The sequence below is a fragment of the Marmota monax genome, unplaced genomic scaffold, assembly GCF_021218885.2.
Source record: "Marmota monax isolate L192 unplaced genomic scaffold, Marmota_monax_Labrador192_F-V1.1 WCK01_AAM20220418_F8-fsc00019, whole genome shotgun sequence".
Taxonomy (NCBI): Eukaryota; Metazoa; Chordata; class Mammalia; order Rodentia; family Sciuridae; genus Marmota; species Marmota monax.
In genome coordinates, this window is record NW_026695242.1 from 14,039,861 (window position 1) to 14,054,221 (window position 14,361).

Sequence of the window (14,361 nt, forward strand, 5' to 3'; positions counted from 1 at the left end):
CCTCATGACCAAGAAGCCAAAGTGAGAAAGCAAGATGCCAGAGTCTCACTTTGCGGGCACACCCCCAGTGACTTAAACCCCGCAAAGCCCCACCTCTCAAAGGTTCTACCACCTCCCAATAGCATCACCCTGGGGACCAAGCCTTTAACACAGAGATACTCAAGATCCAAACTATAACACCACGGAAACTTTACCAGGGGTTGACTAGCAGCCGGCCTCTTACCGCCACAGGAGAGGGGTGATCATCGACAACTTTACTGATCTGAAGGGGAAAATTCTTAGCACGGGAGAGCACTCCCCTGTGCCAAGCACACTAACTAGAGTAGGATTTAATTTCTTCTTCACAGAAGCTCTGCGGGAAAGGTATTATAACTACCATTTCCAAGAAGAGGGAAATAAGGGTACAGAGACATGAATGGTGAAATCAGTTGTGGAGTTCTTTTGTCTCTGAGTCCCACCAGCCTTGGCTGTGAGCTACTGAGGAAGGAGGGCCTCCTAGAAACATGCCACCGTGCAGCGACCTACCCACATCTGGGCCACTGCCTGTCAAGGGAGGGGATAGTTCTGTAACTGCCACTGGGCCAGCTGGAGGTCTTCCACTACCATTCACTGGCACAAATCCATCACTCTAAATGCTGGGAGAGCTCCAGTTCAACAACAGCCAAGCTCCCCATACTTGCCCCTACTAGTTCAGAAATTTAAAAATCTCTCCTCAGTCTTCCACCTGTAAAAGAAGAACTACTAGACTGCCTAACCGTGAGCCTCATTCCACCAAGTTCCCATAGATGTGTAACCCCCTAAACTCACCAACAGACTCATTAGTAAAGCAGACAGTATTGCACAGAGTGCAGAATATGTACTGCACAACTCATAAATGGCATTTTAACAAAGTGCCAACTTTCCAGTGCTTCTCATTTTATTTCTGTGACAAAAAAACTAAGCCATGCTCAGTTCCCTCTGATGTATTACTCGCATGAATAAAAGATGTTCCTTGACACTAATTCACCCTGCCTCTCTGACTGCCCACCATGCCCTCTGCATTTGTCTTTGAGAATAGGTGAGTTTCTGAGGAGATGTGCCACCCCCAGCAGAACTCCCTATTGATCACCCTGTTCGGGGGCACCTCATTAAGCAGTTGGTGTAGCCTGCTAATGCAGCATCCGGGTTCCAGTTAATGGCTATAGATTTTTTTTTTTTTTTTTTGAGAGTTTGTCAGCAGAAATCCTGGCTTTCTCTCAAGCTCAAAGCCCCAGACTACAATTTCTGAGAACATTTATGCTACTGAATAAAGAACATCTAAGTGAGTGATAGAACTCCATGATTTTCTCTCATATAATTTCCCCAACCTCTAATTAACTAATTAACCAAGAGTGCAGGGGTGGGCAATAACTTAACTGTTTTGCTTCTTCTACTGAAGGTGAAAGTTTAAAAAGAAGAACTGGAAAGAGAGCTAGATTGAGAATCCTGATACCTAGATTCCTACTCAGCTGTGCCTTGAACCGGCTGTGTCCAGGCTAAGACACTTCATATCTCTGGTCATCAGTTTCCAGTTTACAGAAATAGATAGGTATATTAGATAATTTTTGAGTAATCACACAATTCTATGACGTATATCCTCTGTTGGGTTTCATTTTTATGCTGTTCTTTTAAAGAATTCTTATTAAGTATCATTTAAAATATCCTCATCCCATGATATTATATCGTGATAATTTTGGTTCAAGATGTAGCATCTTTTTCAACAGCACCAACATCAAGTTGTTTAATTTCCAGCTGCATTTAAAAAGCACAGAAACAGCTTCTGATCACTATGCTGGTGAACTGGAGTTGTGGTTTGTATTAATGGTTTTGCTAAACATCAAAACTTATTGTATAACTAGAACATTGCTGTTTTTTATTCATTATCCGAAAAACCATCTTAGGAATTGAGTAAGAAATCGGTGGTGTTACACTGAGAGGATACTTACTTTCAAATGATAACTCAGTATTTCCTCCCATACATCTTCCTCACCTTATAACTCCTTTCTGCTTACTTCCTCCCAATTTACAGTTAATTCTCAAGAAAACTCACTGATAGAGATAATGTCTTTTTCAACATGGCAGAAGACCCAAATTGTACAAACAAAATATAAAATGATCTGCTATGACAACTAGCCCCATGCTGAGTCCAAATGTGTATTCAATAAATCTGATTGGTCAGTTGATTGATCTAGTACTGGGGATCTCTCTTTCACACCCTGTTCCACTGTGTTGAAAAGGCATGTTCTTTATGTGTTCCATTCAAATGGTCTGTGTCTCCATCCCTTAATCCAAGTGACAGCATTTACTTCTAATACATTGCCCAGATTTTCTAGGAATGGATAGAATCATGCTTGTTGTTCCTAGCTCTTCAGAAAAAGCCATATCCACCCAGAGAGAGGCCATGAGATTGGGATGTATTTATGCATGCGATGGAGATTTAGAATTTCCCAGGGACAACCTCAGGAATTTGGAAAGCCAAGCACGCAAGCAAAGAGTACACTAGAGGGGGTTCATGCATTATGAATTTCTGACCAGCTATGAATAATATATTGCTCAAATTTTTTAAATGCAATGAGTAAACTACTAGATGCCATTAGTATTGTGTCCATAAATATTTTAAAAGTACCATGTAAATATCCCATAGTCATTTCAGTTAATTATGATCACAGGAACATATGTCCTCAAATCTACACTAAGCCAGTGAAGGTAGTTTGGGGAAATGGAGGGATGAATAAACTGAGAAGTAATTGCAAGCCCAATTTGGAGAATCCCTGATCTATTGTACTTTTCTAATTGAGCACTGGTTTGAATGACTACAAAAGGCACCAGCTACATTTGAATATTTCTAAAAGGAAGAAGAGAGATTACAAAAAAAGAGAGAGCTAAATTTATCATTCAGACTCTTCAACCTGGTCTGAATTGTGAAAGCAAGTAGTCAAAGTTGACAATGTATCTAAAGACCAGCAATTCCCTCAAATGTAGAAAAAAATCCTTCCAAAGAATGCCAGACCATTTCCCACCTCCCATGGGTCACCAACAAGGGGCATAGAATTGTTTAATTAATCTCCAGTCTTAGTGTAACCCTCAACTTCACACAAAAGTTACCTTCCAGTGATAATTAGACCTAAGGTTATTTACTCAAGGTAACAAAGCATCCAAGAAACTGTTGTATTCAGCCAAAATGGCAACTTACCATTTTATGATGCAAATGTAACTATCAAACAGAATGGACATTTGTATTGACCTAACCAATGTATTTTCTCCTGTATGGAAAGGCAAGACTTAAAATAGTTGCTTAATGATCAGGAGCAAGGGTTGAAGAACTCTTCTTCTTCTTTCTTTCTTTCTTTTATTTCTTTCTTTTCCCACAGACAGAGGTTTACTTAGGAAAGCAGAAATACATTCAAAGGAGAATATGGACCATCTCAAGAGTGAGAAACTTTAGGGGTAAAGCAAGGAATACACATTCAAGGGAAAATGTGAATGGACTATCTCTGGAGGGAGAGACAGCAACCCCTTGTTTAGAGTGTCCATATTTATAGAGGGACAGTTGCTAGAGGCAGGACTATAGGTGGAGCCAGGGCACAGTTATACAACTTTACACTGGTTTTTCCAAAGTTTGAGCACTTATTTTATTCATGATACTTTTTTGCAGGCAAGGGTGTGGGTTAAGGGCATGGACCAAGGGCTTTAGGGACAGGGCAAAAGGGACATGGGCTGGGTTGCTCACTAATGATTTTTTTTTTTTTTTTTTTTTTTTTTTTTTGCATTTCAAAGGTTCATGGGCACTTTCTGTATTCCAGCTGCTCAATTTTTTTCTGCTGAGTGCATACATTTGAATTTGTATTATTAAATCTGTATTTGATGCATTTCCACTGTAATCAATTACAATGTAGTTGTTTCAATTTTTGAAACCTAAAGCCCTGTCCCTAAAGCCCTTGGTCCATGCCCTTAACCCACACCCTTGCCTGCAAAAAAGTATCATGAATAAAATAAGTGCTCAAACTTTGGAAAAACCAGTGTAAAGTTGTATAACTGTGCCCTGGCTCCACCTATAGTCCTGCCTCTAGCAACTGTCCCTCTATAAATATGGACACTCTAAACAAGGGGTTGCTGTCTCTCCCTCCAGAGATTTCAATTTTTCTGCCTAGCAACCTGGTACCCTTGCAGAATCACAGACCCTGCCCCCACTGGACACAACCTTCCACAGAGCAGAAAGCATCTGTGCCATCTACTCAGGCAAAAATTACTCTTTTGAGACTCAATTTATCTTTTTCTGTTTCTCCTAACTTCCATCCATGTCATTCCCCCGTTCTGAGACTTGGAAGAACTTTTTCTGTAAAAAGTTGGATAGTAAATAGTTTAGCCCTTGTGGGTAACATGGTCTGTGTATAACAGTTATTCAATTGCAAGCCAGATTTGGCCTGTAGGCTACCATTTGAAGATTTGTATCTAGAAAAATAGAAGTTGACCAAAGCATTCAATGCCAGATGACACTATGCTCAAGTAGCTTTCTATAAAGATATCACTACTGTCTAGGTCTTCATTCCTTCAAATGTCAGAGACAATACACTTGTGGTTAGAAAAAAAGGAATTGGATGGGCAATAGGATAGAGCAGCCTTTTCGTTTGGTTTGGTTTGGGTTGGGTTGGGTTGGGTTGGGTTGCAGAAATGGGAGCCCTGCTGTAATATGCCCATCCAGATGTCCTGGAGTTCAGATTTCCCAGCAACTTGAGTCCCTGACACTGTACCTCCTCTCAGGTCTTTGGAGCTGCCAATGTAATTGAACTCCTATTTCTTTAGCATCTCCCGTGGCTGAGGCTCTCCATCTACTCCCTCAATTCTAAGTCAGATAGGAGGAAGCATTCAATTTTTTAACTATTTGTTTTATTTATTTTTTTTAGTTGTAGATGGACACAAAACCTTTATTTTATTGTTTATTTTTATGTGGTGCCAGGAATCGAACCCAGTGCCTCACACATGCTAGGTAAGCACTCTACCACTGAGCCACATCCCAGGCCCGAAGCAGTTGATTTTTTGACATGACACCACTGTTAGCCCTGGCATCTACAAATGGGCTATGAATGCTCTGAAATTATATACTGGATTTTATTTACCTAAATGCATAGTTACATTTTTTCCTCAGGGAAAGATAGACAGTTTTCCACAAATTCTCAAAGGGGTCAGTGACCCTCTCAAAAATTGAAACAACTACATTGTAATTGATTACAGTGGAAATGCATCAAATACAGATTTAATAATACAAATTCAAATGTATGCACTCAGCAGAAAAAAATATTGTGAGAGGAAAATAGCAATTTAAATAATGTAGGTGATCTATCCACCTGTGTAACTCCATGAGCAAGAACCCAAGAATGAGCCTGAGATATAGACATGAATCTGAAGTCTCCAATTGGAAATAAATGCTCAATGAAATTGTAATATTTCTTCTAACAAATACAAGAAATGCATTAAAGAACACTAGTCAAGAAGGATATTCTCTCTGAGACTATGATCTTGACAGAGCTGAAGAGAGAAAAATAATATGTACTTTCTCCCAGAAGGGTTGGTATTCTTCCCTTTTCCTCCTTAGTCTCTTTTATTTTCTTTTTCCTTCCCACTGTCATGCAAACACCCTCCTCTTCTACCACTCTGTTAGAAGTACTGTCTTTGGAATTTCATAGAAAACATTGTTCACATCATTTCTAGTGGGAAAATATGCAGTGTTTCTATATTTTTTGGTCTTAGAATTAATTTTAAAATCACAGCTAACATGCTGGAAAGAAAATAGCCTAAATTTGGATGTCAGCTAAAGCTCTCTGCCTAGCAACCTGGTACCCTTGCAGAATCACAGACCCTGCCCCCACTGGACACAACCTTCCACAGAGCAGAAAGCATCTGTGCCATCTACTCAGGCAAAACCCAGGGCTGAACCGCCCACTCAGAAATAGCAAACAAGCTCTGGGGGACAAGTAATGGGTAAGATTCCAGAGGAAACAAACACTCTGGATTTTTCTCTCCCCAGAGTCATATCAGGGTTTTAGATAAAAGTCAAAGATATTATTGGAAGTATAAAACATTTAAAATAACCTAGAATCCAAATCCATCCTTCCATCCTGCAAGACCAGATCCACATCTAATATCTCCCCTGGAGCCTTTCTTGAACCTTCTTGCCTAGACCATTTTGTGCTGTTCTGTGAACTCTACCAGCAATGTCCATACTGCTCACTTTTTCAGTTATACACTATAATTTTCCGTGATTGTTTATCCTATTCATGCGCATAAGTTTTGAGCTTGGAGAAGCCACATCCCCTTTCCACTACAGGGCTTTGCAGAATGTTCTATAAGCCTGGTATCTGAATGGATGAATAATAAATGAATGATAGATATTAAGTAACCTGAGAAAAATGGAACCACTTAAAAGTATTGTTCTCTGATGAAATGGAAGATGTAGAAAACTGTACCAAGTTAGAACAGGGCAGCAGATTTTTGAAGGCAGGAGGAATGTTCTCTGATATTCAATTTTACTACTCTTTGAGCCTTACCTTCTGACCTGGGAAGTTGAGAACTTCATGAAAGGTCAGTTGAATAAAGGGCAAGGACATAGATGATAGAGAGAGAGAGATTGAGATAGAGTGAGAGAGAGGGAACCTGAGGATGAAAGGGTAATGGGTCTGCATGCAGGGAAACAGAGTATGAGTTTGGGCTGCTCTTTAGGAAGAGTCTCTCTGGCATGTGAATGGAGACACCCTGCTCCCCTAGAGAGTGAGGGACAAACTGAACAGGACCAAACAAAAAGGTGGAAATGCTGTGAATGCCCAGCTCTACAGCATGAGGCAGCCCCGACCACCAATCCTAGTGATGGTGTGAAGGAAAGATAGAAAATTGAAACCACTGGTAACAGCAATGGGAATCACTGCCAGAGGAGAGTAAGCGGTCCTCACCACAGGGCTCCAGCTGCAGAAGCTGAAGAAGAAGCAGCAGCAGGGCTTGGCCAAGGAGGAGGTTCACTGCAGTGCCCTGGCTGCCAGGGGAAATGTCAATGAGGTTGCAAAGGGAAAACAAGAAATAACTAAGTGCCCTACCTCTACCCCTAGACAGGGCCTGGGGATCTCCAGGCTGAGACTTGTATCCCTGGACCTAACACAGCATCTAGTTCATAGTTAGTGCCTAATAAATATCTAAGAAATGTGGAATGTGATGATCATTATTATCCAAAGTACAGGTGTGAAGACATGAATTGGTGTGAATATACTATGTATACAACCAGCTATGAAAAATTGTGCTCTATATGTGTAATAAGAATTGTAATGCATTCCACTGTCATATATAAATTTTAAAAAAGAAAGAACAGGAAAAAAAGGAAGAAAAAGAAAGAGACAGAGATAGGGAATGAGGTTGGAGGGGAAAAAAGCTCAAAATTGAATACTTGAATGGGCATTATGTTGGGCCCTAACTAAGCCTTGATTTGTCATTCCAAGGCTGCCTCCATTCTAGAAATGACTATTCTACTTCCATGGAAACATAGATAGCTAAAGGACTAAAGAGTTCCATCTGGAGAGATCATAGCAAAATAATTTATAAATACATTCCTAGGATGTGTGGTCATAAAAGGCAGATAACTATATATCACCCAACCTGATGTGGAAAACCCAGGCTTACAGCACAGACAGAGAATCTTTGGATCAGCCCATAGTGACTCCATGTATCTTTTAAGAAGGTGTCTGTCTTTCCAGGAGACATTGTCAGCCAGTTTCAAGCAGCCTTTTCAAATCTCTTACATGGGAAAGGAAAACATGCATCAAACTATGCACATGAATCACTTGGATTATAAGTAGCCTTACCATAATTCCTTCATGGTTGTTCAAACCTACAGAGACACAAGTTCACCTAAATGGGAGCTTAGCTTATATACAGAGGAATGCAACCTTTCTTTTGTTCTTTATTTTTTAATCTCCATCACTCCCTTTTACTCTCTTCTCTTTCACCCTGCACTATTCACAGAAATGTTAGTAATCACATATGTACTTTCCCATATGTATCCTTATGGTCCCATAATATAATTAGATAAATACATATATGTATATATTACATATATATGTACGTATATACATATATATTTATTTATCAACATATAAGATTCACCATTTTGTTATGTGCCACTGAGAAAGAAAAATTATCTGATAGGCATGGTGGTACATGCCTATAATCCCAGAAGCTCTGGTGGCTGAGGCAGGAAGATTGTAAATTCAAAGTCAGCCTTAGCAATTTAGCAAAGCCCTAAAGCCATCTAGAAAGAACATATCTCAAAATAAAAATAAAAAATAAAAAGGGCTGGGTATGTGGGCTCAGTGGTTAAGTGCCCCTGAGTTCAATCCCCAGTACCAAAAAAAAAAAAAAAAGAGTCTAACAGGAGCCCCAACTTACAAGCAGGAAATCAAAGGCTATATTTCAGTACAGGTTAAATAAGAATTAAATTTCCACGGAAAATAGCAAAGAAACATTTGTGCCTCTACCTTGGCAATGTGGAAAAGGAGAAAGGAAAATATCAACTGAGAATTTGTTTATAAACTAATTACCACACAGATGTGGGTCCTGAATTCACACAACCATTGAGATTAAAAACTAAAACCTCACCAATAGACTTCAGTTTAAAGTGGCCTCAATTTAATGATATCCCCTGAAGATGACTCGCAGAAGCAAATGCAAATCATGTCTTAAAAAAAAAAATCTGACTTCTATGCTGACATTGACCTTAAGAGACTGTATTTGTAAGATGAATTCAGTTGTGGAGAATAAAAACAAAAGGAAAAGTATTAAATACATGGAATTACATGCTTTGTGGTTACTTAACTTTTTAAAGATGACTATTAAACATGGTTATTTAATATCTTCCAGAACAACTTCCAACATAGCAATTTGACCCAGTTCATGCTTTTTGATGATTCCATAATAGTCTATGGAGTAGATGAATCAAAGTCAACATAGCCATTTTCTTATTGGTTGGTATTTGTTTCTCTCTTACTTTTCTTCTTGGTTTTTTGTTTGTTTGTTTGTTTTTTCATGTGCATTCTTGGGTCCTGATAATTTTCCTTTTGGCATGGCATTTCAGGAGTAAGTTAAGAGATCTGTGCATTTTTTTATTTAATTGGATGTTTCCCATCATATATGAGAGGAATTCTTTTTGCCCCATCTCCACCAGTAATAGTTTTTCACTATTTTTAACTTTTGCCCATCTTGTATGAACCCATGAAAGCATCCCCTGCTTTACATAATTCAAGGAAAGAATATTTAGTAGATATAAGTAGATTTTCTTTCACTTCACTCCTGGAACTAGAGGCCAAGTCAAAGGTCCAGGATGTCTGGAACAACTTCACGCTAATCCTAGGAGCTGTGAATTCGTTGGTCACTGCATGTCAGCGGGATAGGCCCATGCACAAACCACTAAAGGGTTAGGCCTCATTTGCTTTAGGAAACACCTTGGGTTTCAAAGGAAGCTGGAAGATGTGCCAGTTAGACGTCAGCCAAAAAGCATCATCAAAAAGAAAAGTATTCCATGGGGAGTGTCTGTGGTCTCCAATAAAAGGAAGGTTATGGGCCTAAATAATGAAAAGCCTGTTAAAAGACAACATATCAGTAAGGTTCCCAGACCGCAGCCCTCTATCACTTTTGACCACAAGAATGCAAGAGAAACCATGAAGAAAAGCCAAGTGCAGTTCAAAAATAAAGACCCAATTGACTTATTACTATGTGCAATCATTTCCTTGCCATTAATATGCCTTGAAAAGCAATTTGACTTGCACGTAAGATATTTCCTAAGTCTCTGCTGCCACCCACAGTTTGAGATGCAAACAGTGGGATAAAATCCTCAGCAGCATAACATGAAAATTCTGATCCAAATTGACCTATACCAGAACTGTTATATTTTTCTACTTTTTAATGTATTGGTTCTTACACACACACACACACACACACACACACACACAGCCATTTGGTAGGTGAAGAATAAACAAGGTATCACTTTTGCTCAATTAAACGCACTCCAGGTTTGGCACTTTTCCCACAGCAAGTAAATCAGTGTTGTTGAAATTGAACTTGTCATTTAATTAAGCCAGGGCATTAATAGTCCCGTGGTCTTCAGAGACATCTTTGTGTCTAACTGAACCAGTTTGAATAGTCAGGGTAAAGAGAAAACACTTAGGAGGATGGAGATGTTGCAAATGAGAGCAAATTACAAAGGCTTTTGTCTCGAATGGAAATGTTGCTGTATCCGTCTAATTGCAGATGAAGTTGTTGTTGTTGTTGTTGTTCTGTTGAAGATAAACTGAGCATAAATACTTCAATGATTCATAAGGTAGATATCATAACCACCATTTTGCAGGTAAGAAACAGAAGCCCCAAGGAACTAAGTGTTCACATTTCCAAAGTCTTCCCTCAACTAGCAACAATAAACCTTCACTCAGAACTTTATAACCAAGGTTGATTTTTAATAATAATGTTTTTAAGTTTTATCAAAAGTTAAGAAATTACCAAAATATAATTCCCCTTGAAGAAAATATCTTCAAATGGAAAAACTTTTGTGGCAAGACATCTTTACTTTAAGACCCTCAACTCTCACAACAGGTTTAATGCCAGCTAAATCACAGCAATTGCTACAATGGCCAGGGAATCCCAACTTAGTGACAGAAAGCTAAGCAGCCAGTCATCTTAGTCCACTCTGCCACACCCAAACCACTCCAGTGAGAGAAAGATGTGAGTGCCCTGCATGTCCAGTTATGGCTTGTTTGGAAAATAAACCATGCACACTTCATCAACAGAAAATATTCTGGAACTCCATACTTCAAAGTAGGATGTTCAATCTTCCCCCAGGGCCTTCCTGCCTCCACCAAGGATCTGGGGACAGGGCAATGGCAAGTTGACTAGGAGCCTGTTGAGACAATCACACAATAGTCTGATATCAATTCCTGCCCAAAGACTAAGTCTTCTAGGTTATTTCTATTTTTTTGTTTGTTGGTTGGTTGGTTGGTTGGTATCGAGGGCACTTGAGCACTGAACCATATCCCCAGACCTATTTTGTATTTTATTTAGAGACAGTGTCTCACTGAGTTGCTTAGCACCTGCTGCGGCTGGCTTTGAACTCTTGATCCTCCTGTCTCAGCTTCCCAAGCTGCTGGGATTACAGGCGTGTACCACCGTGCCCGGCTATAGATTATTTCTTAAGGACACCCTCTGCAGGACATCTGCATCCCAGGCTAGGAGCTGACATGCCAAACTCAGGCCAGGCACTTGCCAACTTTTCATTCAGGTTTCAAAACACTGTGGAATCCAGACCCTGGCAGGAGAAGTCACACAGGAACTCCATTCTAGGCAATACCCTGAGAGCCTCAACCTGAACACTGTAGAGCCAGACCATGTGACTCCAAATACTGGCCCTACCTTTCAAACTCTGTGACTTCAGGCAAATTACTTAGCCTCTCTGTGCCTCAGTTAACTCAGCTGCTGAATGGTGAAACTAGTGCCTATCACACAGTATAGTTCTGAAGACTGAAATTAGTTTAGATGTTTTTCTTAGAACAGTGATTAACACATAGAAGCAGTCTCTAAATTTTAGATATTAAAATTGTTACCCAAAGTTAGAGAAAAATTTTTAAAAATTTTTAAAAATCTCCAAAACTAAGGATGGGAAGTTCATTGAGTCTGGGGCTCCTGCAGGATGAAATTGACTGAAACAACTTCCTGCTTTACAGTAATGTAACCTTTCTGCATTAGCCAAGGTTACAAGACAGGCATGCCTGAAGACTGTTCTGTGGGAGGTCAGCGCCTGCAGAAGATGTGAAAATTGGCTCCAGCCCTGAGGAATTTAGCCTGCTGCATTCCAAGCACTGAAGTTCATTGCTATTTTTTTTTAAGTTAAAATTTTAACTTGGTCCATGCCATGTTAACCTAAGTCAGAACCTCCACTTTAAAGTTCAAAACTCAATTAGCAGGGACAAGTAATTACTTTTACCTCACTGGCAGGCAATATTCTTCAGAGAGAGGAAGTTCATGCTTCAGTCCTGACAATAGTTCCAAGATCTGTTACTGCAGACCTTGACCTCTGCATACCTGGACAGGGTTCATCCAGGGCTCACTTTGATACAAGTGAGCCCTGGATGAACCCTGGATGCTGCCACGGAGAGAGAGAGTCCATCTCAGAAGGGACTAAAAACCCAGATCTGTCATCCTCAGCTCTGGGAATGCTCATTAGCAAAATGTACAGTTGCTAACAACTTCTGCTACTCCCCCCTCAGGAATGATCACCTGTGAAATGCTCTCATAAATAACTTTAAGTGTGTGTGTGCATGCATGTGTGCACCACAATAGATGTTTGTAGATGGTTACAAACATGATGGCTAAGTTCGGGGGCTGCTGATGTGTGTCACAAGTGCATCATACCCAGAGTGAGGGGTCCTGAGTGTGAGTACTCACACTGTCGCTCACTATGTAACCTGAAGTGTTTTATTTCATTTGTGCAAAGCTTCTATTTCCATCGTGTGTATATTTCTCCCCTGGAAATGTTCAGTGATTAAATGAGACCGTTTACGTAAGAGAACTTGGAAATACGTAAAGCTTGCCATTATTTTGTAGCTTGCCATTATTCAGTTCCAAACTTCTAAATTCCCTGACTCCACCCAGCACACTGTACCCCATCTTGCAAGCTAATTGATGGGAAGTGGTGCCTTTCATCTCCATGCCCAGTGTTCAGCACCCTAATTGAGACACAGTAAGTTTGATACAAGTTTTCTAAATGAACAAAAAGGCAAACAATTGATCAGAGAGCAGTGAAGTCCCTAGCATGAACAGCAACAGTCATGCACTTGTCCTGAGATCTTGATTTGGCATCTTGGTCCGACAGATCTGAAAACAGATATGTTGTGGCTAATTCCAGTGACTTGGAAGGCTCAGGCAGGAGGATTGCAGGTTCTAGGCCAGCCTCAGCAACTTACTGAGGTCCTGTCTCAAAAAAAAAAAAGGACTGGAGATATAGCTCAGTGGCAAAGCACCCATGAGTTCAATCCCCCAATACCAAAAGAAGAAAAAAAAAAAAAAAGGAGGTAAGAAATGCACAATACTGAGACAAGTGTTCACATTTAAACCACGTTTTAATATAGCAGAGTACCTAAAGGCAATGAGGACAATGAGAAAGAACTTTTTTCTTTATTTAATATGAATTTTAAATATTATAAGGAATCACTTGCCTCCCAACCAATGATGAACTCCACTAAAACAGTGAGGTGGAGAGCGGTAGACTGGTTGTCCAGGATCAGCCAACCACATGTCTACACAGGTTCTTAGGGTTTCAGACTCTGCACAAGTGCTCTGAATCTTAGGGGTGCACCAGAGTGACTGTGAAAGGATTCCCAGATACAGGGTAGCAAACAGTAGCAGCATCCACACTGACTTATCCCCAGCCCAAAATATTAAGTCCCTTTAGTTTTAGGCTACTTAAGAACACGGCCTGGCAGCTGTGGGTGTCCAGCCCCACCATCAGAGGTAGGATGGAATTGGTATACATTTCCTAAATCCAGACAACTCTGGGTATGGGATACTGCCTGGTCATGGAGCTGTGGTTACCCTTACCTCACACTGGCCCTGACACCTAATGTCTTAGCTTCTCCTCCAATACCCATAAAGGAGATACTGATCAGTCCCATCTGCTCAAAAGACTGAACCAGCCATCAGTAAACCACAGATGTCACCAGTGATACCATGGTTCACCCCAACCCCCAAATTAGGCCTCTGATATTCACAGGAGCCCAGATTCATCTTGATATACTACAGCTTTGATGTTATGATTTAGAGGAACAGCCTCGTCCTCTGGGAACCTTACCATAACCAGGTGAGTCCCTTAGGCTTTTACTACCTTGTCCTGGCTTCCTCCTGGTCTCCAGAGGCTCCCAACGCAGTCTTTAACCATGTCAGGTCCCTAGGAAGACAGGATGCTTTACAGCTTTCCCTAAGCAATTTTCTATAACTTCACAGCAAAAATGTCCCCTATTCTTTAAAGAGAGCTTGTTCACTAAAGTCTCAAGTGACAGTTTACTCAGCAGCTCGATACAGTAATACCCTTTTTAAAAGGAATCAAATCCTATAAATTAAATACCGGGTATTCTCACATGACTCACATTTGAGGCCCTTCAGTGTTAAGTCAGAGAGAACTTTTGGAGGTCTCTTAATTTTCATCATCCCAGCTGATTTCTCAAACCAAAAGTAGAATTTTGTCTCTGCTCTTATCAATGCATGCATAACTTTGCTCCATGACTCCTAAATCCCCAGTGCAAACACATGATCTTACAGCCAGCA